Source organism: Pleuronectes platessa, chromosome 8, assembly GCF_947347685.1.
Source record: "Pleuronectes platessa chromosome 8, fPlePla1.1, whole genome shotgun sequence".
NCBI classification, from domain to species: Eukaryota; Metazoa; Chordata; class Actinopteri; order Pleuronectiformes; family Pleuronectidae; genus Pleuronectes; species Pleuronectes platessa.
The window spans coordinates 7539250-7560021 of NC_070633.1; the positions used below are offsets into that span (position 1 = coordinate 7539250).

At 43.2% G+C, this 20772-nt stretch overlaps 15 non-coding genes across 15 annotated transcripts; all 15 read right to left on the reverse strand.

Moving 5' to 3' along the window:
• Positions 1–295: 295 nt before the first annotated feature.
• On the reverse strand, positions 296–377 carry trnal-uag (transfer RNA leucine (anticodon UAG)). Its single transcript has one exon. It is a non-coding gene; the product is annotated as a tRNA-Leu (tRNA).
• Positions 378–1828: 1451 nt separating this feature from the next.
• trnal-aag (transfer RNA leucine (anticodon AAG)) lies at positions 1829–1910 on the reverse strand. The gene has a single exon. It is a non-coding gene; the product is annotated as a tRNA-Leu (tRNA).
• A 682-nt stretch (positions 1911–2592) lies between these two features.
• trnal-uag (transfer RNA leucine (anticodon UAG)) lies at positions 2593–2674 on the reverse strand. Its single transcript has one exon. It is a non-coding gene; the product is annotated as a tRNA-Leu (tRNA).
• A 691-nt stretch (positions 2675–3365) lies between these two features.
• trnal-aag (transfer RNA leucine (anticodon AAG)) lies at positions 3366–3447 on the reverse strand. The gene has a single exon. It is a non-coding gene; the product is annotated as a tRNA-Leu (tRNA).
• Positions 3448–4911: 1464 nt separating this feature from the next.
• Positions 4912–4993, reverse strand: trnal-aag (transfer RNA leucine (anticodon AAG)). Its single transcript has one exon. It is a non-coding gene; the product is annotated as a tRNA-Leu (tRNA).
• A 682-nt stretch (positions 4994–5675) lies between these two features.
• On the reverse strand, positions 5676–5757 carry trnal-uag (transfer RNA leucine (anticodon UAG)). The gene has a single exon. It is a non-coding gene; the product is annotated as a tRNA-Leu (tRNA).
• A 1477-nt stretch (positions 5758–7234) lies between these two features.
• Positions 7235–7316, reverse strand: trnal-aag (transfer RNA leucine (anticodon AAG)). The gene has a single exon. It is a non-coding gene; the product is annotated as a tRNA-Leu (tRNA).
• A 682-nt stretch (positions 7317–7998) lies between these two features.
• On the reverse strand, positions 7999–8080 carry trnal-uag (transfer RNA leucine (anticodon UAG)). The gene has a single exon. It is a non-coding gene; the product is annotated as a tRNA-Leu (tRNA).
• A 691-nt stretch (positions 8081–8771) lies between these two features.
• trnal-aag (transfer RNA leucine (anticodon AAG)) lies at positions 8772–8853 on the reverse strand. Its single transcript has one exon. It is a non-coding gene; the product is annotated as a tRNA-Leu (tRNA).
• A 1468-nt stretch (positions 8854–10321) lies between these two features.
• On the reverse strand, positions 10322–10403 carry trnal-uag (transfer RNA leucine (anticodon UAG)). The gene has a single exon. It is a non-coding gene; the product is annotated as a tRNA-Leu (tRNA).
• Positions 10404–13430: 3027 nt separating this feature from the next.
• trnal-uag (transfer RNA leucine (anticodon UAG)) lies at positions 13431–13512 on the reverse strand. Its single transcript has one exon. It is a non-coding gene; the product is annotated as a tRNA-Leu (tRNA).
• A 1451-nt stretch (positions 13513–14963) lies between these two features.
• Positions 14964–15045, reverse strand: trnal-aag (transfer RNA leucine (anticodon AAG)). The gene has a single exon. It is a non-coding gene; the product is annotated as a tRNA-Leu (tRNA).
• A 2198-nt stretch (positions 15046–17243) lies between these two features.
• On the reverse strand, positions 17244–17325 carry trnal-uag (transfer RNA leucine (anticodon UAG)). The gene has a single exon. It is a non-coding gene; the product is annotated as a tRNA-Leu (tRNA).
• A 691-nt stretch (positions 17326–18016) lies between these two features.
• trnal-aag (transfer RNA leucine (anticodon AAG)) lies at positions 18017–18098 on the reverse strand. Its single transcript has one exon. It is a non-coding gene; the product is annotated as a tRNA-Leu (tRNA).
• Positions 18099–19566: 1468 nt separating this feature from the next.
• On the reverse strand, positions 19567–19648 carry trnal-uag (transfer RNA leucine (anticodon UAG)). The gene has a single exon. It is a non-coding gene; the product is annotated as a tRNA-Leu (tRNA).
• Between the last annotated feature and the right edge of the window lie 1124 nt (positions 19649–20772).

A 20772-nucleotide genomic window follows, 5' to 3' on the forward strand; every position in this document is an offset into this window, starting at 1 on the left:
CTCTGCTGTTTTACAATGAAACAGTTTCATATGAACACAGTCCATTGTTTCAATGGGTTGGCTTAGCAGTTAAATCAAGTGGACTCAGCGAAAAATACAGGCAAATGTGACTCAATGGGAAGGCGCCCTGTGTTACCTTGTTTGAAAACCAGACTGAAGGAATAGAAAATCACCTCCTGTATGGACATTGCACATGCTACGAAGCTCAGCTGGCTCTTGCAGTTTTCAACAACAACAGATCTTACAGTAGAAAGTACTACAAGTAGCCAACACATACAAGCAAATAGCAGTTGATTGGCAGTGGTGGGATTTGAACCCACGCCTCCTGAGAGACTGGAGCCTAAATCCAGCGCCTTAGACCACTCGGCCACACTACCATTAAATCTGATTTTACCCAAACAATTCTGAGTCGTCTGAATGAAAAGTCCACTTTGACGACAATTGGACAATCAAATCGAAGAAACACATGGAAGAACATTCGAAACTTCAAACACATACCCTCTGGGAGTATAGAGCTTGACTCAAGATCAAAAGACCACTAAACTATCAGCCAAGTTCAGGGCTTTAGCTCTTGGGTCAATTCTGTCATATTATCAACTTCAAAAGCCAAAGCAAGTCACTTTCAGCAGTAGGTGAGTTCATGTTCAGAAGGAAAGGGAGACATAGCAGTGTAAAAAGGATTACTTTAGCAGAGGATGGTTTCGATCCATCGACCTCTGGGTTATGGGCCCAGCACGCTTCCGCTGCGCCACTCTGCTCTTGTTTATTGAAATAATTTCATATGAACATAGTCTTTGGTTTTAATAGGTTTTATCAGCAGTTGAATCGACTGGACAAGGAGGAAGTTATTGGTAAATGTGAAGTTATGTGCCCCAATCTCAAGGTGCACATCTTAACTCTTACCTTGTTTGAAAACCAGACAGGAGAAAAAGAAAATTACCTCCTGTACACCTCATGTGGTATCCCATATGCTACAAAGCTCAGGTGGCTGTTGCAGTTTTGAACAACAAGAGATCCTCTTATAGTAGATAAGCTGCACGTAGCCAATACATTCAACTGACAGTCTATTGGCAGTGGTGGGATTTGAACCCACGCCTCCTGACAGACTGGAGCCTTAATCCAGCGCCTTTGACCACTCGGCCACACTACCGTTGGGAAACAGATTTTACCCAAACAAACCGGAGGGGGTTAGATGTAAATGACACTTTGGCGACAATTGGACAATCTTAACGAAGACACAGATGGAAGAACATTAGAAACTTCAAACACATATCCTGTGGGAGTTTAGAGCTTTACTCGAGATCAAAGCCCACAAAAATATCAGCCAAGTTCAGGGCTTCAGCTCTTGGGTCAATTCTGTCACATTTTCAACTTCAAAAGCAAGTCACTTTCAGCAGGAGATGAGTTAATGTTTAGAAGGCAAGGACAAGGGGAACATAACAGATAACATGGGAGTTGATAAAGGATTCCTTTAGCAGAGGATGGTTTCGATCCATCGACCTCTGGGTTATGGGCCCAGCACGCTTCCGCTGCGCCACTCTGCTCTTGTTTATTGAAATAATTTCATACGGACATAGTCTTTGGTTTTAATAGGTTTTATCAGCAGTTGAATCGACTGGACAAGGAGGAAGTTATTGGTAAATGTGAAGTTATGTGCCCCAATCTGAAGGTGCACATCTTAACTCTTACCTCGTTTGAAAACCAGACAGGAGAAAAAGAAAATTACCTCCTGTACACCCCATATGCTACAAAGCTCAGCTGGCTGTTGCAGTTTTCTACAACTAGTAGATAAGCTGCACGTAGCCAATACATTCAACTGACAGTCTATTGGCAGTGGTGGGATTTGAACCCACGCCTCCTGAGAGACTGGAGCCTTAATCCAGCGCCTTTGACCACTCGGCCACACTACCGTTGGGAACTAGATTTTACCCAAACAAACCGGAGGGGGTTAGATGTAAATGACACTTTGGCGACAATTGGACAATCTTAACGAAGACACAGATGGAAGAACATTAGAAACTTCAAACACATATCCTGTGGGAGTATAGAGCTTTACTCGAGATCAAAGCCCACAAAAATATCAGCCAAGTTCAGGGCTTCAGCTCTTGGGTCAATTCTGTCACATTTTCAACTTCAAAAGCAAGTCACTTTCAGCAGGAGATGAGTTAATGTTTAGAAGGCAAGGACAAGAGGAACATAACAGATAACATGGGAGTTGATAAAGGATTCCTTTAGCAGAGGATGGTTTCGATCCATCGACCTCTGGGTTATGGGCCCAGCACGCTTCCGCTGCGCCACTCTGCTGTTTTACAATGAAACAGTTTCATATGAACACAGTCCATTGTTTCAATGGGTTGGCTTAGCAGTTAAATCAAGTGGACTCAGCGAAAAATACAGGCAAATGTGACTCAATGGGAAGGCGCCCTGTGTTACCTTGTTTGAAAACCAGACTGAAGGAATAGAAAATCACCTCCTGTATGGACATTGCACATGCTACGAAGCTCAGCTGGCTCTTGCAGTTTTCAACAACAACAGATCTTACAGTAGAAAGTACTACAAGTAGCCAACACATACAAGCAAATAGCAGTTGATTGGCAGTGGTGGGATTTGAACCCACGCCTCCTGAGAGACTGGAGCCTAAATCCAGCGCCTTAGACCACTCGGCCACACTACCATTAAATCTGATTTTACCCAAACAATTCTGAGTCGTCTGAATGAAAAGTCCACTTTGACGACAATTGGACAATCAAATCGAAGAAACACATGGAAGAACATTCGAAACTTCAAACACATACCCTCTGGGAGTATAGAGCTTGACTCAAGATCAAAAGACCACTAAACTATCAGCCAAGTTCATGGCTTTAGCTCTTGGGTCAATTCTGTCATATTATCAACTTCAAAAGCCAAAGCAAGTCACTTTCAGCAGTAGGTGAGTTCATGTTCAGAAGGAAAGGGAGACATAGCAGTGTAAAAAGGATTACTTTAGCAGAGGATGGTTTCGATCCATCGACCTCTGGGTTATGGGCCCAGCACGCTTCCGCTGCGCCACTCTGCTCTTGTTTATTGAAATAATTTCATACGAACATAGTCTTTGGTTTTAATAGGTTTTATCAGCAGTTGAATCGACTGGACAAGGAGGAAGTTATTGGTAAATGTGAAGTTATGTGCCCCAATCTGAAGGTGCACATCTTAACTCTTACCTTGTTTGAAAACCAGACAGGAGAAAAAGAAAATTACCTCCTGTACACCTCATGTGATATCCCATATGCTACAAAGCTCAGGTGGCTGTTGCAGTTTTGAACAACAAGAGATCCTCTTATAGTAGATTAGCTGCACGTAGCCAATACATTCAACTGACAGTCTATTGGCAGTGGTGGGATTTGAACCCACGCCTCCTGAGAGACTGGAGCCTTAATCCAGCGCCTTTGACCACTCGGCCACACTACCGTTGGGAACTAGATTTTACCCAAACAAACCGGAGGGGGTTAGATGTAAATGACACTTTGGCGACAATTGGACAATCTTAACGAAGACACACATGGAAGATTATTAGAAACTTCAAACACATATCCTGTGGGAGTATAGAGCTTTACTCGAGATCAAAGACCACAAAAATGTCAGCCAAGTTCAGGGCTTCAGCTCTTGGGTCAATTCTGTCACATTTTCAACTTCAAAAGCAAGTCACTTTCAGCAGGAGATGAGTTAATGTTTAAAAGGCAAGGACAAGGGGAACATAACAGATAACATGGGAGTTGATAAAGGATTCCTTTAGCAGAGGATGGTTTCGATCCAGCGACCTCTGGGTTATGGGCCCAGCACGCTTCCGCTGCGCCACTCTGCTCTTGTTTATTGAAATAATTTCATACGGACATAGTCTTTGGTTTTAATAGGTTTTATCAGCAGTTGAATCGACTGGACAAGGAGCAAGTTATTGGTAAATGTGGAGTTATGTGCCCCAATCTGAAGGTGCACATCTTAACTCTTACCTTGTTTGAAAACCAGACAGGAGAAAAAGAAAATTACCTCCTGTACACCTCATGTGATATCCCATATGCTACAAAGCTCAGGTGGCTGTTGCAGTTTTGAACAACAAGCGATCCTCTTATAGTAGATAAGCTGCACGTAGCCAATACATTCAACTGACAGTCTATTGGCAGTGGTGGGATTTGAACCCACGCCTCCTGACAGACTGGAGCCTTAATCCAGCGCCTTTGACCACTCGGCCACACTACCGTTGGGAACTAGATTTTACCAAAACAAACCGGAGGGGGTTAGATGTAAATAACACTTTGGCGACAATTGGACAATCTTAACGAAGACACACATGGAAGAACATTAGAAACTTCAAACACATATCCTGTGGGAGTATAGAGCTTTACTCGAGATCAAAGCCCACAAAAATATCAGCCAAGTTCAGGGCTTCAGCTCTTGGGTCAATTCTGTCACATTTTCAACTTCAAAAGCAAGTCACTTTCAGCAGGAGATGAGTTAATGTTTAGAAGGCAAGGACAAGGGGAACATAACAGATAACATGGGAGTTGATAAAGGATTCCTTTAGCAGAGGATGGTTTCGATCCATCGACCTCTGGGTTATGGGCCCAGCACGCTTCCGCTGCGCCACTCTGCTCTTGTTTATTGAAATAATTTCATACGGACATAGTCTTTGGTTTTAATAGGTTTTATCAGCAGTTGAATCGACTGGACAAGGAGGAAGTTATTGGTAAATGTGAAGTTATGTGCCCCAATCTGAAGGTGCACATCTTAACTCTTACCTCGTTTGAAAACCAGACAGGAGAAAAAGAAAATTACCTCCTGTACACCCCATATGCTACAAAGCTCAGCTGGCTGTTGCAGTTTTCTACAACTAGTAGATAAGCTGCACGTAGCCAATACATTCAACTGACAGTCTATTGGCAGTGGTGGGATTTGAACCCACGCCTCCTGAGAGACTGGAGCCTTAATCCAGCGCCTTTGACCACTCGGCCACACTACCGTTGGGAAATAGATTTTACCCAAACAAACCGGAGGGGGTTAGATGTAAATGACACTTTGGCGACAATTGGACAATCTTAACGAAGACACAGATGGAAGAACATTAGAAACTTCAAACACATATCCTGTGGGAGTATAGAGCTTTACTCGAGATCAAAGCCCACAAAAATATCAGCCAAGTTCAGGGCTTCAGCTCTTGGGTCAATTCTGTCACATTTTCAACTTCAAAAGCAAGTCACTTTCAGCAGGAGATGAGTTAATGTTTAGAAGGCAAGGACAAGAGGAACATAACAGATAACATGGGAGTTGATAAAGGATTCCTTTAGCAGAGGATGGTTTCGATCCATCGACCTCTGGGTTATGGGCCCAGCACGCTTCCGCTGCGCCACTCTGCTGTTTTACAATGAAACAGTTTCATATGAACACAGTCCATTGTTTCAATGGGTTGGCTTAGCAGTTAAATCAAGTGGACTCAGCGAAAAATACAGGCAAATGTGACTCAATGGGAAGGCGCCCTGTGTTACCTTGTTTGAAAACCAGACTGAAGGAATAGAAAATCACCTCCTGTATGGACATTGCACATGCTACGAAGCTCAGCTGGCTCTTGCAGTTTTCAACAACAACAGATCTTACAGTAGAAAGTACTACAAGTAGCCAACACATACAAGCAAATAGCAGTTGATTGGCAGTGGTGGGATTTGAACCCACGCCTCCTGAGAGACTGGAGCCTAAATCCAGCGCCTTAGACCACTCGGCCACACTACCATTAAATCTGATTTTACCCAAACAATTCTGAGTCGTCTGAATGAAAAGTCCACTTTGACGACAATTGGACAATCAAATCGAAGAAACACATGGAAGAACATTCGAAACTTCAAACACATACCCTCTGGGAGTATAGAGCTTGACTCAAGATCAAAAGACCACTAAACTATCAGCCAAGTTCAGGGCTTTAGCTCTTGGGTCAATTCTGTCATATTATCAACTTCAAAAGCCAAAGCAAGTCACTTTCAGCAGTAGGTGAGTTCATGTTCAGAAGGAAAGGGAGACATAGCAGTGTAAAAAGGATTACTTTAGCAGAGGATGGTTTCGATCCATCGACCTCTGGGTTATGGGCCCAGCACGCTTCCGCTGCGCCACTCTGCTCTTGTTTATTGAAATAATTTCATATGAACATAGTCTTTGGTTTTAATAGGTTTTATCAGCAGTTGAATCGACTGGACAAGGAGGAAGTTATTGGTAAATGTGAAGTTATGTGCCCCAATCTGAAGGTGCACATCTTAACTCTTACCTTGTTTGAAAACCAGACAGGAGAAAAAGAAAATTACCTCCTGTACACCTCATGTGATATCCCATATGCTACAAAGCTCAGGTGGCTGTTGCAGTTTTGAACAACAAGAGATCCTCTTATAGTAGATAAGCTGCACGTAGCCAATACATTCAACTGACAGTCTATTGGCAGTGGTGGGATTTGAACCCACGCCTCCTGACAGACTGGAGCCTTAATCCAGCGCCTTTGACCACTCGGCCACACTACCGTTGGGAACTAGATTTTACCAAAACAAACCGGAGGGGGTTAGATGTAAATGACACTTTGGCGACAATTGGACAATCTTAACGAAGACACACATGGAAGAACATTAGAAACTTCAAACACATATCCTGTGGGAGTATAGAGCTTTACTCGAGATCAAAGCCCACAAAAATATCAGCCAAGTTCAGGGCTTCAGCTCTTGGGTCAATTCTGTCACATTTTCAACTTCAAAAGCAAGTCACTTTCAGCAGGAGATGAGTTAATGTTTAGAAGGCAAGGACAAGGGGAACATAACAGATACCATGGGAGTTGATAAAGGATTCCTTTAGCAGAGGATGGTTTCGATCCATCGACCTCTGGGTTATGGGCCCAGCACGCTTCCGCTGCGCCACTCTGCTCTTGTTTATTGAAATAATTTCATACGGACATAGTCTTTGGTTTTAATAGGTTTTATCAGCAGTTGAATCGACTGGACAAGGAGGAAGTTATTGGTAAATGTGGAGTTATGTGCCCCAATCTGAAGGTGCACATCTTAACTCTTACCTCGTTTGAAAACCAGACAGGAGAAAAAGAAAATTACCTCCTGTACACCTCATGTGATATCCCATATGCTACAAAGCTCAGCTGGCTGTTGCAGTTTTGAACAACAAGAGATCCTCTTATAGTAGATAAGCTGCACGTAGCCAATACATTCAACTGACAGTCTATTGGCAGTGGTGGGATTTGAACCCACGCCTCCTGAGAGACTGGAGCCTTAATCCAGCGCCTTTGACCACTCGGCCACACTACCGTTGGGAACTAGATTTTACCCAAACAAACCGGAGGGGGTTAGATGTAAATGACACTTTGGCGACAATTGGACAATCTTAACAAAGACACAGATGGAAGAACATTAGAAACTTCAAACACATATCCTGTGGGAGTATAGAGCTTTACTCGAGATCAAAGCCCACAAAAATATCAGCCAAGTTCAGGGCTTCAGCTCTTGGGTCAATTCTGTCACATTTTCAACTTCAAAAGCAAGTCACTTTCAGCAGGAGATGAGTTAATGTTTAGAAGGCAAGGACAAGAGGAACATAACAGATAACATGGGAGTTGATAAAGGATTCCTTTAGCAGAGGATGGTTTCGATCCATCGACCTCTGGGTTATGGGCCCAGCACGCTTCCGCTGCGCCACTCTGCTGTTTTACAATGAAACAGTTTCATATGAACACAGTCCATTGTTTCAATGGGTTGGCTTAGCAGTTAAATCAAGTGGACTCAGCGAAAAATACAGGCAAATGTGACTCAATGGGAAGGCGCCCTGTGTTACCTTGTTTGAAAACCAGACTGAAGGAATAGAAAATCACCTCCTGTATGGACATTGCACATGCTACGAAGCTCAGCTGGCTCTTGCAGTTTTCAACAACAACAGATCTTACAGTAGAAAGTACTACAAGTAGCCAACACATACAAGCAAATAGCAGTTGATTGGCAGTGGTGGGATTTGAACCCACGCCTCCTGAGAGACTGGAGCCTAAATCCAGCGCCTTAGACCACTCGGCCACACTACCATTAAATCTGATTTTACCCAAACAATTCTGAGTCGTCTGAATGAAAAGTCCACTTTGACGACAATTGGACAATCAAATCGAAGAAACACATGGAAGAACATTCGAAACTTCAAACACATACCCTCTGGGAGTATAGAGCTTGACTCAAGATCAAAAGACCACTAAACTATCAGCCAAGTTCATGGCTTTAGCTCTTGGGTCAATTCTGTCATATTATCAACTTCAAAAGCCAAAGCAAGTCACTTTCAGCAGTAGGTGAGTTCATGTTCAGAAGGAAAGGGAGACATAGCAGTGTAAAAAGGATTACTTTAGCAGAGGATGGTTTCGATCCATCGACCTCTGGGTTATGGGCCCAGCACGCTTCCGCTGCGCCACTCTGCTCTTGTTTATTGAAATAATTTCATACGAACATAGTCTTTGGTTTTAATAGGTTTTATCAGCAGTTGAATCGACTGGACAAGGAGGAAGTTATTGGTAAATGTGAAGTTATGTGCCCCAATCTGAAGGTGCACATCTTAACTCTTACCTTGTTTGAAAACCAGACAGGAGAAAAAGAAAATTACCTCCTGTACACCTCATGTGATATCCCATATGCTACAAAGCTCAGGTGGCTGTTGCAGTTTTGAACAACAAGAGATCCTCTTATAGTAGATAAGCTGCACGTAGCCAATACATTCAACTGACAGTCTATTGGCAGTGGTGGGATTTGAACCCACGCCTCCTGAGAGACTGGAGCCTTAATCCAGCGCCTTTGACCACTCGGCCACACTACCGTTGGGAACTAGATTTTACCCAAACAAACCGGAGGGGGTTAGATGTAAATGACACTTTGGCGACAATTGGACAATCTTAACGAAGACACACATGGAAGATTATTAGAAACTTCAAACACATATCCTGTGGGAGTATAGAGCTTTACTCGAGATCAAAGACCACAAAAATGTCAGCCAAGTTCAGGGCTTCAGCTCTTGGGTCAATTCTGTCACATTTTCAACTTCAAAAGCAAGTCACTTTCAGCAGGAGATGAGTTAATGTTTAGAAGGCAAGGACAAGGGGAACATAACAGATAACATGGGAGTTGATAAAGGATTCCTTTAGCAGAGGATGGTTTCGATCCATCGACCTCTGGGTTATGGGCCCAGCACGCTTCCGCTGCGCCACTCTGCTCTTGTTTATTGAAATAATTTCATACGGACATAGTCTTTGGTTTTAATAGGTTTTATCAGCAGTTGAATCGACTGGACAAGGAGCAAGTTATTGGTAAATGTGGAGTTATGTGCCCCAATCTGAAGGTGCACATCTTAACTCTTACCTTGTTTGAAAACCAGACAGGAGAAAAAGAAAATTACCTCCTGTACACCTCATGTGATATCCCATATGCTACAAAGCTCAGGTGGCTGTTGCAGTTTTGAACAACAAGAGATCCTCTTATAGTAGATAAGCTGCACGTAGCCAATACATTCAACTGACAGTCTATTGGCAGTGGTGGGATTTGAACCCACGCCTCCTGACAGACTGGAGCCTTAATCCAGCGCCTTTGACCACTCGGCCACACTACCGTTGGGAACTAGATTTTACCAAAACAAACCGGAGGGGGTTAGATGTAAATGACACTTTGGCGACAATTGGACAATCTTAACGAAGACACACATGGAAGAACATTAGAAACTTCAAACACATATCCTGTGGGAGTATAGAGCTTTACTCGAGATCAAAGACCACAAAAATATCAGCCAAGTTCAGGGCTTCAGCTCTTGGGTCAATTCTGTCACATTTTCAACTTCAAAAGCAAGTCACTTTCAGCAGGAGATGAGTTAATGTTTAGAAGGCAAGGACAAGGGGAACATAACAGATAACATGGGAGTTGATAAAGGATTCCTTTAGCAGAGGATGGTTTCGATCCATCGACCTCTGGGTTATGGGCCCAGCACGCTTCCGCTGCGCCACTCTGCTGTTTTACAATGAAACAGTTTCATATGAACACAGTCCATTGTTTCAATGGGTTGGCTTAGCAGTTAAATCAAGTGGACTCAGCGAAAAATACAGGCAAATGTGACTCAATGGGAAGGCGCCCTGTGTTACCTTGTTTGAAAACCAGACTGAAGGAATAGAAAATCACCTCCTGTATGGACGTTGCACATGCTACGAAGCTCAGCTGGCTCTTGCAGTTTTCAACAACAACAGATCTTACAGTAGAAAGTACTACAAGTAGCCAACACATACAAGCAAATAGCAGTTGATTGGCAGTGGTGGGATTTGAACCCACGCCTCCTGAGAGACTGGAGCCTAAATCCAGCGCCTTAGACCACTCGGCCACACTACCATTAAATCTGATTTTACCCAAACAATTCTGAGTCGTCTGAATGAAAAGTCCACTTTGACGACAATTGGACAATCAAATCGAAGAAACACATGGAAGAACATTCGAAACTTCAAACACATACCCTCTGGGAGTATAGAGCTTGACTCAAGATCAAAAGACCACTAAACTATCAGCCAAGTTCAGGGCTTTAGCTCTTGGGTCAATTCTGTCATATTATCAACTTCAAAAGCCAAAGCAAGTCACTTTCAGCAGTAGGTGAGTTCATGTTCAGAAGGAAAGGGAGACATAGCAGTGTAAAAAGGATTACTTTAGCAGAGGATGGTTTCGATCCATCGACCTCTGGGTTATGGGCCCAGCACGCTTCCGCTGCGCCACTCTGCTCTTGTTTATTGAAATAATTTCATATGAACATAGTCTTTGGTTTTAATAGGTTTTATCAGCAGTTGAATCGACTGGACAAGGAGGAAGTTATTGGTAAATGTGAAGTTATGTGCCCCAATCTCAAGGTGCACATCTTAACTCTTACCTTGTTTGAAAACCAGACAGGAGAAAAAGAAAATTACCTCCTGTACACCTCATGTGGTATCCCATATGCTACAAAGCTCAGGTGGCTGTTGCAGTTTTGAACAACAAGAGATCCTCTTATAGTAGATAAGCTGCACGTAGCCAATACATTCAACTGACAGTCTATTGGCAGTGGTGGGATTTGAACCCACGCCTCCTGACAGACTGGAGCCTTAATCCAGCGCCTTTGACCACTCGGCCACACTACCGTTGGGAAACAGATTTTACCCAAACAAACCGGAGGGGGTTAGATGTAAATGACACTTTGGCGACAATTGGACAATCTTAACGAAGACACAGATGGAAGAACATTAGAAACTTCAAACACATATCCTGTGGGAGTATAGAGCTTTACTCGAGATCAAAGCCCACAAAAATATCAGCCAAGTTCAGGGCTTCAGCTCTTGGGTCAATTCTGTCACATTTTCAACTTCAAAAGCAAGTCACTTTCAGCAGGAGATGAGTTAATGTTTAAAAGGCAAGGACAAGGGGAACATAACAGATAACATGGGAGTTGATAAAGGATTCCTTTAGCAGAGCATGGTTTCGATCCATCGACCTCTGGGTTATGGGCCCAGCACGCTTCCGCTGCGCCACTCTGCTCTTGTTTATTGAAATAATTTCATACGGACATAGTCTTTGGTTTTAATAGGTTTTATCAGCAGTTGAATCGACTGGACAAGGAGCAAGTTATTGGTAAATGTGGAGTTATGTGCCCCAATCTGAAGGTGCACATCTTAACTCTTACCTTGTTTGAAAACCAGACAGGAGAAAAAGAAAATTACCTCCTGTACACCTCATGTGATATCCCATATGCTACAAAGCTCAGGTGGCTGTTGCAGTTTTGAACAACAAGCGATCCTCTTATAGTAGATAAGCTGCACGTAGCCAATACATTCAACTGACAGTCTATTGGCAGTGGTGGGATTTGAACCCACGCCTCCTGACAGACTGGAGCCTTAATCCAGCGCCTTTGACCACTCGGCCACACTACCGTTGGGAACTAGATTTTACCAAAACAAACCGGAGGGGGTTAGATGTAAATGACACTTTGGCGACAATTGGACAATCTTAACGAAGACACACATGGAAGAACATTAGAAACTTCAAACACATATCCTGTGGGAGTATAGAGCTTTACTCGAGATCAAAGCCCACAAAAATATCAGCCAAGTTCAGGGCTTCAGCTCTTGGGTCAATTCTGTCACATTTTCAACTTCAAAAGCAAGTCACTTTCAGCAGGAGATGAGTTAATGTTTAGAAGGCAAGGACAAGGGGAACATAACAGATAACATGGGAGTTGATAAAGGATTCCTTTAGCAGAGGATGGTTTCGATCCATCGACCTCTGGGTTATGGGCCCAGCACGCTTCCGCTGCGCCACTCTGCTCTTGTTTATTGAAATAATTTCATACGGACATAGTCTTTGGTTTTAATAGGTTTTATCAGCAGTTGAATCGACTGGACAAGGAGCAAGTTATTGGTAAATGTGGAGTTATGTGCCCCAATCTGAAGGTGCACATCTTAACTCTTACCTTGTTTGAAAACCAGACAGGAGAAAAAGAAAATTACCTCCTGTACACCTCATGTGATATCCCATATGCTACAAAGCTCAGGTGGCTGTTGCAGTTTTGAACAACAAGCGATCCTCTTATAGTAGATAAGCTGCACGTAGCCAATACATTCAACTGACAGTCTATTGGCAGTGGTGGGATTTGAACCCACGCCTCCTGACAGACTGGAGCCTTAATCCAGCGCCTTTGACCACTCGGCCACACTACCGTTGGGAACTAGATTTTACCAAAACAAACCGGAGGGGGTTAGATGTAAATGACACTTTGGCGACAATTGGACAATCTTAACGAAGACACACATGGAAGAACATTAGAAACTTCAAACACATATCCTGTGGGAGTATAGAGCTTTACTCGAGATCAAAGCCCACAAAAATATCAGCCAAGTTCAGGGCTTCAGCTCTTGGGTCAATTCTGTCACATTTTCAACTTCAAAAGCAAGTCACTTTCAGCAGGAGATGAGTTAATGTTTAGAAGGCAAGGACAAGGGGAACATAACAGATAACATGGGAGTTGATAAAGGATTCCTTTAGCAGAGGATGGTTTCGATCCATCGACCTCTGGGTTATGGGCCCAGCACGCTTCCGCTGCGCCACTCTGCTGTTTTACAATGAAACAGTTTCATATGAACACAGTCCATTGTTTCAATGGGTTGGCTTAGCAGTTAAATCAAGTGGACTCAGCGAAAAATACAGGCAAATGTGACTCAATGGGAAGGCGCCCTGTGTTACCTTGTTTGAAAACCAGACTGAAGGAATAGAAAATCACCTCCTGTATGGACATTGCACATGCTACGAAGCTCAGCTGGCTCTTGCAGTTTTCAACAACAACAGATCTTACAGTAGAAAGTACTACAAGTAGCCAACACATACAAGCAAATAGCAGTTGATTGGCAGTGGTGGGATTTGAACCCACGCCTCCTGAGAGACTGGAGCCTAAATCCAGCGCCTTAGACCACTCGGCCACACTACCATTAAATCTGATTTTACCCAAACAATTCTGAGTCGTCTGAATGAAAAGTCCACTTTGACGACAATTGGACAATCAAATCGAAGAAACACATGGAAGAACATTCGAAACTTCAAACACATACCCTCTGGGAGTATAGAGCTTGACTCAAGATCAAAAGACCACTAAACTATCAGCCAAGTTCAGGGCTTTAGCTCTTGGGTCAATTCTGTCATATTATCAACTTCAAAAGCCAAAGCAAGTCACTTTCAGCAGTAGGTGAGTTCATGTTCAGAAGGAAAGGGAGACATAGCAGTGTAAAAAGGATTACTTTAGCAGAGGATGGTTTCGATCCATCGACCTCTGGGTTATGGGCCCAGCACGCTTCCGCTGCGCCACTCTGCTCTTGTTTATTGAAATAATTTCATATGAACATAGTCTTTGGTTTTAATAGGTTTTATCAGCAGTTGAATCGACTGGACAAGGAGGAAGTTATTGGTAAATGTGAAGTTATGTGCCCCAATCTCAAGGTGCACATCTTAACTCTTACCTTGTTTGAAAACCAGACAGGAGAAAAAGAAAATTACCTCCTGTACACCTCATGTGGTATCCCATATGCTACAAAGCTCAGGTGGCTGTTGCAGTTTTGAACAACAAGAGATCCTCTTATAGTAGATAAGCTGCACGTAGCCAATACATTCAACTGACAGTCTATTGGCAGTGGTGGGATTTGAACCCACGCCTCCTGACAGACTGGAGCCTTAATCCAGCGCCTTTGACCACTCGGCCACACTACCGTTGGGAAACAGATTTTACCCAAACAAACCGGAGGGGGTTAGATGTAAATGACACTTTGGCGACAATTGGACAATCTTAACGAAGACACAGATGGAAGAACATTAGAAACTTCAAACACATATCCTGTGGGAGTATAGAGCTTTACTCGAGATCAAAGCCCACAAAAATATCAGCCAAGTTCAGGGCTTCAGCTCTTGGGTCAATTCTGTCACATTTTCAACTTCAAAAGCAAGTCACTTTCAGCAGGAGATGAGTTAATGTTTAGAAGGCAAGGACAAGGGGAACATAACAGATAACATGGGAGTTGATAAAGGATTCCTTTAGCAGAGGATGGTTTCGATCCATCGACCTCTGGGTTATGGGCCCAGCACGCTTCCGCTGCGCCACTCTGCTCTTGTTTATTGAAATAATTTCATACGGACATAGTCTTTGGTTTTAATAGGTTTTATCAGCAGTTGAATCGACTGGACAAGGAGGAAGTTATTGGTAAATGTGAAGTTATGTGCCCCAATCTGAAGGTGCACATCTTAACTCTTACCTCGTTTGAAAACCAGACAGGAGAAAAAGAAAATTACCCCCTGTACACCCCATATGCTACAAAGCTCAGCTGGCTGTTGCAGTTTTCTACAACTAGTAGATAAGCTGCACGTAGCCAATACATTCAACTGACAGTCTATTGGCAGTGGTGGGATTTGAACCCACGCCTCCTGAGAGACTGGAGCCTTAATCCAGCGCCTTTGACCACTCGGCCACACTACCGTTGGGAACAAGATTTTACCCAAGTAAACCGGAGGGGGTTAGATGTAAATGACACTTTGGCGACAATTGGACAATCTTAACGAAGACACACATGGAAGAACATTAGAAACTTCAAACACATATCCTGTGGGAGTATAGAGCTTTACTCGAGATCAAAGACCACAAAAATGTCAGCCAAGTTCAGGGCTTCAGCTCTTGGGTCAATTCTGTCACATTTTCAACTTCAAAAGGAAGTCACTTTCAGCAGGAGATGAGTTAATGTTTAGAAGGCAAGGACAAGGGAAACATAACAGATAACATGGGAGTTGATAAAGGATTCCTTTAGCAGAAGATGGTTTCGATCCATCGACCTCTGGGTTATGGGCCCAGCACGCTTCCGCTGCGCCACTCTGCTCTTTCACAATGAAACAGTTTCATATGAACACAGTCCATTGTTTCAATGGGTTGGCTTAGCAGTTAAATCAAGTGGACTCAGCGAAAAATACAGGCAAATGTGACTCAATGGGAAGGCGCCCTGTGTTACCTTGTTTGAAAACCAGACTGAAGGAATAGAAAATCACCTCCTGTATGGACATTGCACATGCTACGAAGCTCAGCTGGCTCTTGCAGTTTTCAACAACAACAGATCTTACAGTAGAAAGTACTACAAGTAGCCAACACATACATGCAAATAGCAGTCGATTGGCAGTGGTGGGATTTGAACCCACGCCTCCTGAGAGACTGGAGCCTAAATCCATACTACCATTAATTGTGATTTTACCCAAACAATTCTGAGTCGTTTGAATGAAAAGTCCACTTTGACGACAATTGGACAATCAAATCGAAGAAACACATGGAAGAACATTCGAAACTTCAAACACATACCCTGTGGGAGTATAGAGCTTGACTCAAGATCAAAAGACCACTAAACTATCAGCCAAGTTCCGGGCTTTAGCTCTTGGGTCAATTCTGTCATATTATCAACTTCAAAAGCCAAAGCAAGTCACTTTCAGCAGTAGGTGAGTTCATGTTCAGAAGGAAAGGGAGACATAGCAGTATAAAAAGGATTCCTTTAGCAGAGGATGGTTTCGATCCATCGACCTCTGGGTTATGGGCCCAGCACGCTTCCGCTGCGCCACTCTGCTCTTGTTTATTGAAATAATTTCATACGGACATAGTCTTTGGTTTTAATAGGTTTTATCAGCAGTTGAATCGACTGGACAAGGAGGAAGTTATTGGTAAATGTGAAGTTATGTGCCCCAATCTGAAGGTGCACATCTTAACTCTTACCTCGTTTGAAAACCAGACAGGAGAAAAAGAAAATTACCTCCTGTACACCTCATGTGATATCCCATATGCTACAAAGCTCAGCTGGCTGTTGCAGTTTTGAACAACAAGAGATCCTCTTATAGTAGATAAGCTGCACGTAGCCAATACATTCAACTGACAGTCTATTGGCAGTGGTGGGATTTGAACCCACGCCTCCTGAGAGACTGGAGCCTTAATCCAGCGCCTTTGACCACTCGGCCACACTAGCGTTGGGAAATAGATTTTACCCAAACAAACCGGAGGGGGTTAGATGTAAATGACACTTTGGCGACAATTGGACAATCTTAACGAAGACACAGATGGAAGAACATTAGAAACTTCAAACACATATCCTGTGGGAGTATAGAGCTTTACTCGAGATCAAAGCCCACAAAAATATCAGCCAAGTTCAGGGCTTCAGCTCTTGGGTCAATTCTGTCACATTTTCAACTTCAAAAGCAAGTCACTTTCAGCAGGAGATGAGTTAATGTTTAGAAGGCAAGGACAAGAGGAACATAACAGATAACATGGGAGTTGATAAAGGATTCCTTTAGCAGAGGATGGTTTCGATCCATCGACCTCTGGGTTATGGGCCCAGCACGCTTCCGCTGCGCCACTCTGCTGTTTTACAATGAAACAGTTTCATATGAACACAGTCCATTGTTTCAATGGGTTGGCTTAGCAGTTAAATCAAGTGGACTCAGCGAAAAATACAGGCAAATGTGACTCAATGGGAAGGCGCCCTGTGTTACCTTGTTTGAAAACCAGACTGAAGGAATAGAAAATCACCTCCTGTATGGACATTGCACATGCTACGAAGCTCAGCTGGCTCTTGCAGTTTTCAACAACAACAGATCTTACAGTAGAAAGTACTACAAGTAGCCAACACATACAAGCAAATAGCAGTTGATTGGCAGTGGTGGGATTTGAACCCACGCCTCCTGAGAGACTGGAGCCTAAATCCAGCGCCTTAGACCACTCGGCCACACTACCATTAATTGTGATTTTACCCAAACAATTCTGAGTCGTCTGAATGAAAAGTCCACTTTGACGACAATTGGACAATCAAATCGAAGAAACACATGGAAGAACATTCGAAACTTCAAACACATACCCTCTGGGAGTATAGAGCTTGACTCAAGATCAAAAGACCACTAAACTATCAGCCAAGTTCATGGCTTTAGCTCTTGGGTCAATTCTGTCATATTATCAACTTCAAAAGCCAAAGCAAGTCACTTTCAGCAGTAGGTGAGTTCATGTTCAGAAGGAAAGGGAGACATAGCAGTGTAAAAAGGATTACTTTAGCAGAGGATTGTTTCGATCCATCGACCTCTGGGTTATGGGCCCAGCACGCTTCCGCTGCGCCACTCTGCTCTTGTTTATTGAAATAATTTCATACGAACATAGTCTTTGGTTTTAATAGGTTTTATCAGCAGTTGAATCGACTGGACAAGGAGGAAGTTATTGGTAAATGTGAAGTTATGTGCCCCAATCTGAAGGTGCACATCTTAACTCTTACCTTGTTTGAAAACCAGACAGGAGAAAAAGAAAATTACCTCCTGTACACCTCATGTGATATCCCATATGCTACAAAGCTCAGGTGGCTGTTGCAGTTTTGAACAACAAGAGATCCTCTTATAGTAGATAAGCTGCACGTAGCCAATACATTCAACTGACAGTCTATTGGCAGTGGTGGGATTTGAACCCACGCCTCCTGAGAGACTGGAGCCTTAATCCAGCGCCTTTGACCACTCGGCCACACTACCGTTGGGAACTAGATTTTACCCAAACAAACCGGAGGGGGTTAGATGTAAATGACACTTTGGCGACAATTGGACAATCTTAACGAAGACACACATGGAAGATTATTAGAAACTTCAAACACATATCCTGTGGGAGTATAGAGCTTTACTCGAGATCAAAGACCACAAAAATGTCAGCCAAGTTCAGGGCTTCAGCTCTTGGGTCAATTCTGTCACATTTTCAACTTCAAAAGCAAGTCACTTTCAGCAGGAGATGAGTTAATGTTTAAAAGGCAAGGACAAGGGGAACATAACAGATAACATGGGAGTTGATAAAGGATTCCTTTAGCAGAGGATGGTTTCGATCCATCGACCTCTGGGTTATGGGCCCAGCACGCTTCCGCTGCGCCACTCTGCTCTTGTTTATTGAAATAATTTCATACGGACATAGTCTTTGGTTTTAATAGGTTTTATCAGCAGTTGAATCGACTGGACAAGGAGCAAGTTATTGGTAAATGTGGAGTTATGTGCCCCAATCTGAAGGTGAACATCTTAACTCTTACCTTGTTTGAAAACCAGACAGGAGAAAAAGAAAATTACCTCCTGTACACCTCATGTGATATCCCATATGCTACAAAGCTCAGGTGGCTGTTGCAGTTTTGAACAACAAGAGATCCTCTTATAGTAGATAAGCTGCACGTAGCCAATACATTCAACTGACAGTCTATTGGCAGTGGTGGGATTTGAACCCACGCCTCCTGACAGACTGGAGCCTTAATCCAGCGCCTTTGACCACTCGGCCACACTACCGTTGGGAACTAGATTTTACCAAAACAAACCGGAGGGGGTTAGATGTAAATGACACTTTGGCGACAATTGGACAATCTTAACGAAGACACACATGGAAGAACATTAGAAACTTCAAACACATATCCTGTGGGAGTATAGAGCTTTACTCGAGATCAAAGACCACAAAAATATCAGCCAAGTTCAGGGCTTCAGCTCTTGGGTCAATTCTGTCACATTTTCAACTTCAAAAGCAAGTCACTTTCAGCAGGAGATGAGTTAATGTTTAGAAGGCAAGGACAAGGGGAACATAACAGATAACATGGGAGTTGATAAAGGATTCCTTTAGCAGAGGATGGTTTCGATCCATCGACCTCTGGGTTATGGGCCCAGCACGCTTCCGCTGCGCCACTCTGCTGTTTTACAATGAAACAGTTTCATATGAACACAGTCCATTGTTTCAATGGGTTGGCTTAGCAGTTAAATCAAGTGGACTCAGCGAAAAATACAGGCAAATGTGACTCAATGGGAAGGCGCCCTGTGTTACCTTGTTTGAAAACCAGACTGAAGGAATAGAAAATCACCTCCTGTATGGACATTGCACATGCTACGAAGCTCAGCTGGCTCTTGCAGTTTTCAACAACAACAGATCTTACAGTAGAAAGTACTACAAGTAGCCAACACATACAAGCAAATAGCAGTTGATTGGCAGTGGTGGGATTTGAACCCACGCCTCCTGAGAGACTGGAGCCTAAATCCAGCGCCTTAGACCACTCGGCCACACTACCATTAAATCTGATTTTACCCAAACAATTCTGAGTCGTCTGAATGAAAAGTCCACTTTGACGACAATTGGACAATCAAATCGAAGAAACACATGGAAGAACATTCGAAACTTCAAACACATACCCTCTGGGAGTATAGAGCTTGACTCAAGATCAAAAGACCACTAAACTATCAGCCAAGTTCAGGGCTTTAGCTCTTGGGTCAATTCTGTCATATTATCAACTTCAAAAGCCAAAGCAAGTCACTTTCAGCAGTAGGTGAGTTCATGTTCAGAAGGAAAGGGAGACATAGCAGTGTAAAAAGGATTACTTTAGCAGAGGATGGTTTCGATCCATCGACCTCTGGGTTATGGGCCCAGCACGCTTCCGCTGCGCCACTCTGCTCTTGTTTATTGAAATAATTTCATATGAACATAGTCTTTGGTTTTAATAGGTTTTATCAGCAGTTGAATCGACTGGACAAGGAGGAAGTTATTGGTAAATGTGAAGTTATGTGCCCCAATCTCAAGGTGCACATCTTAACTCTTACCTTGTTTGAAAACCAGACAGGAGAAAAAGAAAATTACCTCCTGTACACCTCATGTGGTATCCCATATGCTACAAAGCTCAGGTGGCTGTTGCAGTTTTGAACAACAAGAGATCCTCTTATAGTAGATAAGCTGCACGTAGCCAATACATTCAACTGACAGTCTATTGGCAGTGGTGGGATTTGAACCCACGCCTCCTGACAGACTGGAGCCTTAATCCAGCGCCTTTGACCACTCGGCCACACTACCGTTGGGAAACAGATTTTACCCAAACAAACCGGAGGGGGTTAGATGTAAATGACACTTTGGCGACAATTGGACAATCTTAACGAAGACACAGATGGAAGAACATTAGAAACTTCAAACACATATCCTGTGGGAGTTTAGAGCTTTACTCGAGATCAAAGCCCACAAAAATATCAGCCAAGTTCAGGGCTTCAGCTCTTGGGTCAATTCTGTCACATTTTCAACTTCAAAAGCAAGTCACTTTCAGCAGGAGATGAGTTAATGTTTAGAAGGCAAGGACAAGGGGAACATAACAGATAACATGGGAGTTGATAAAGGATTCCTTTAGCAGAGGATGGTTTCGATCCATCGACC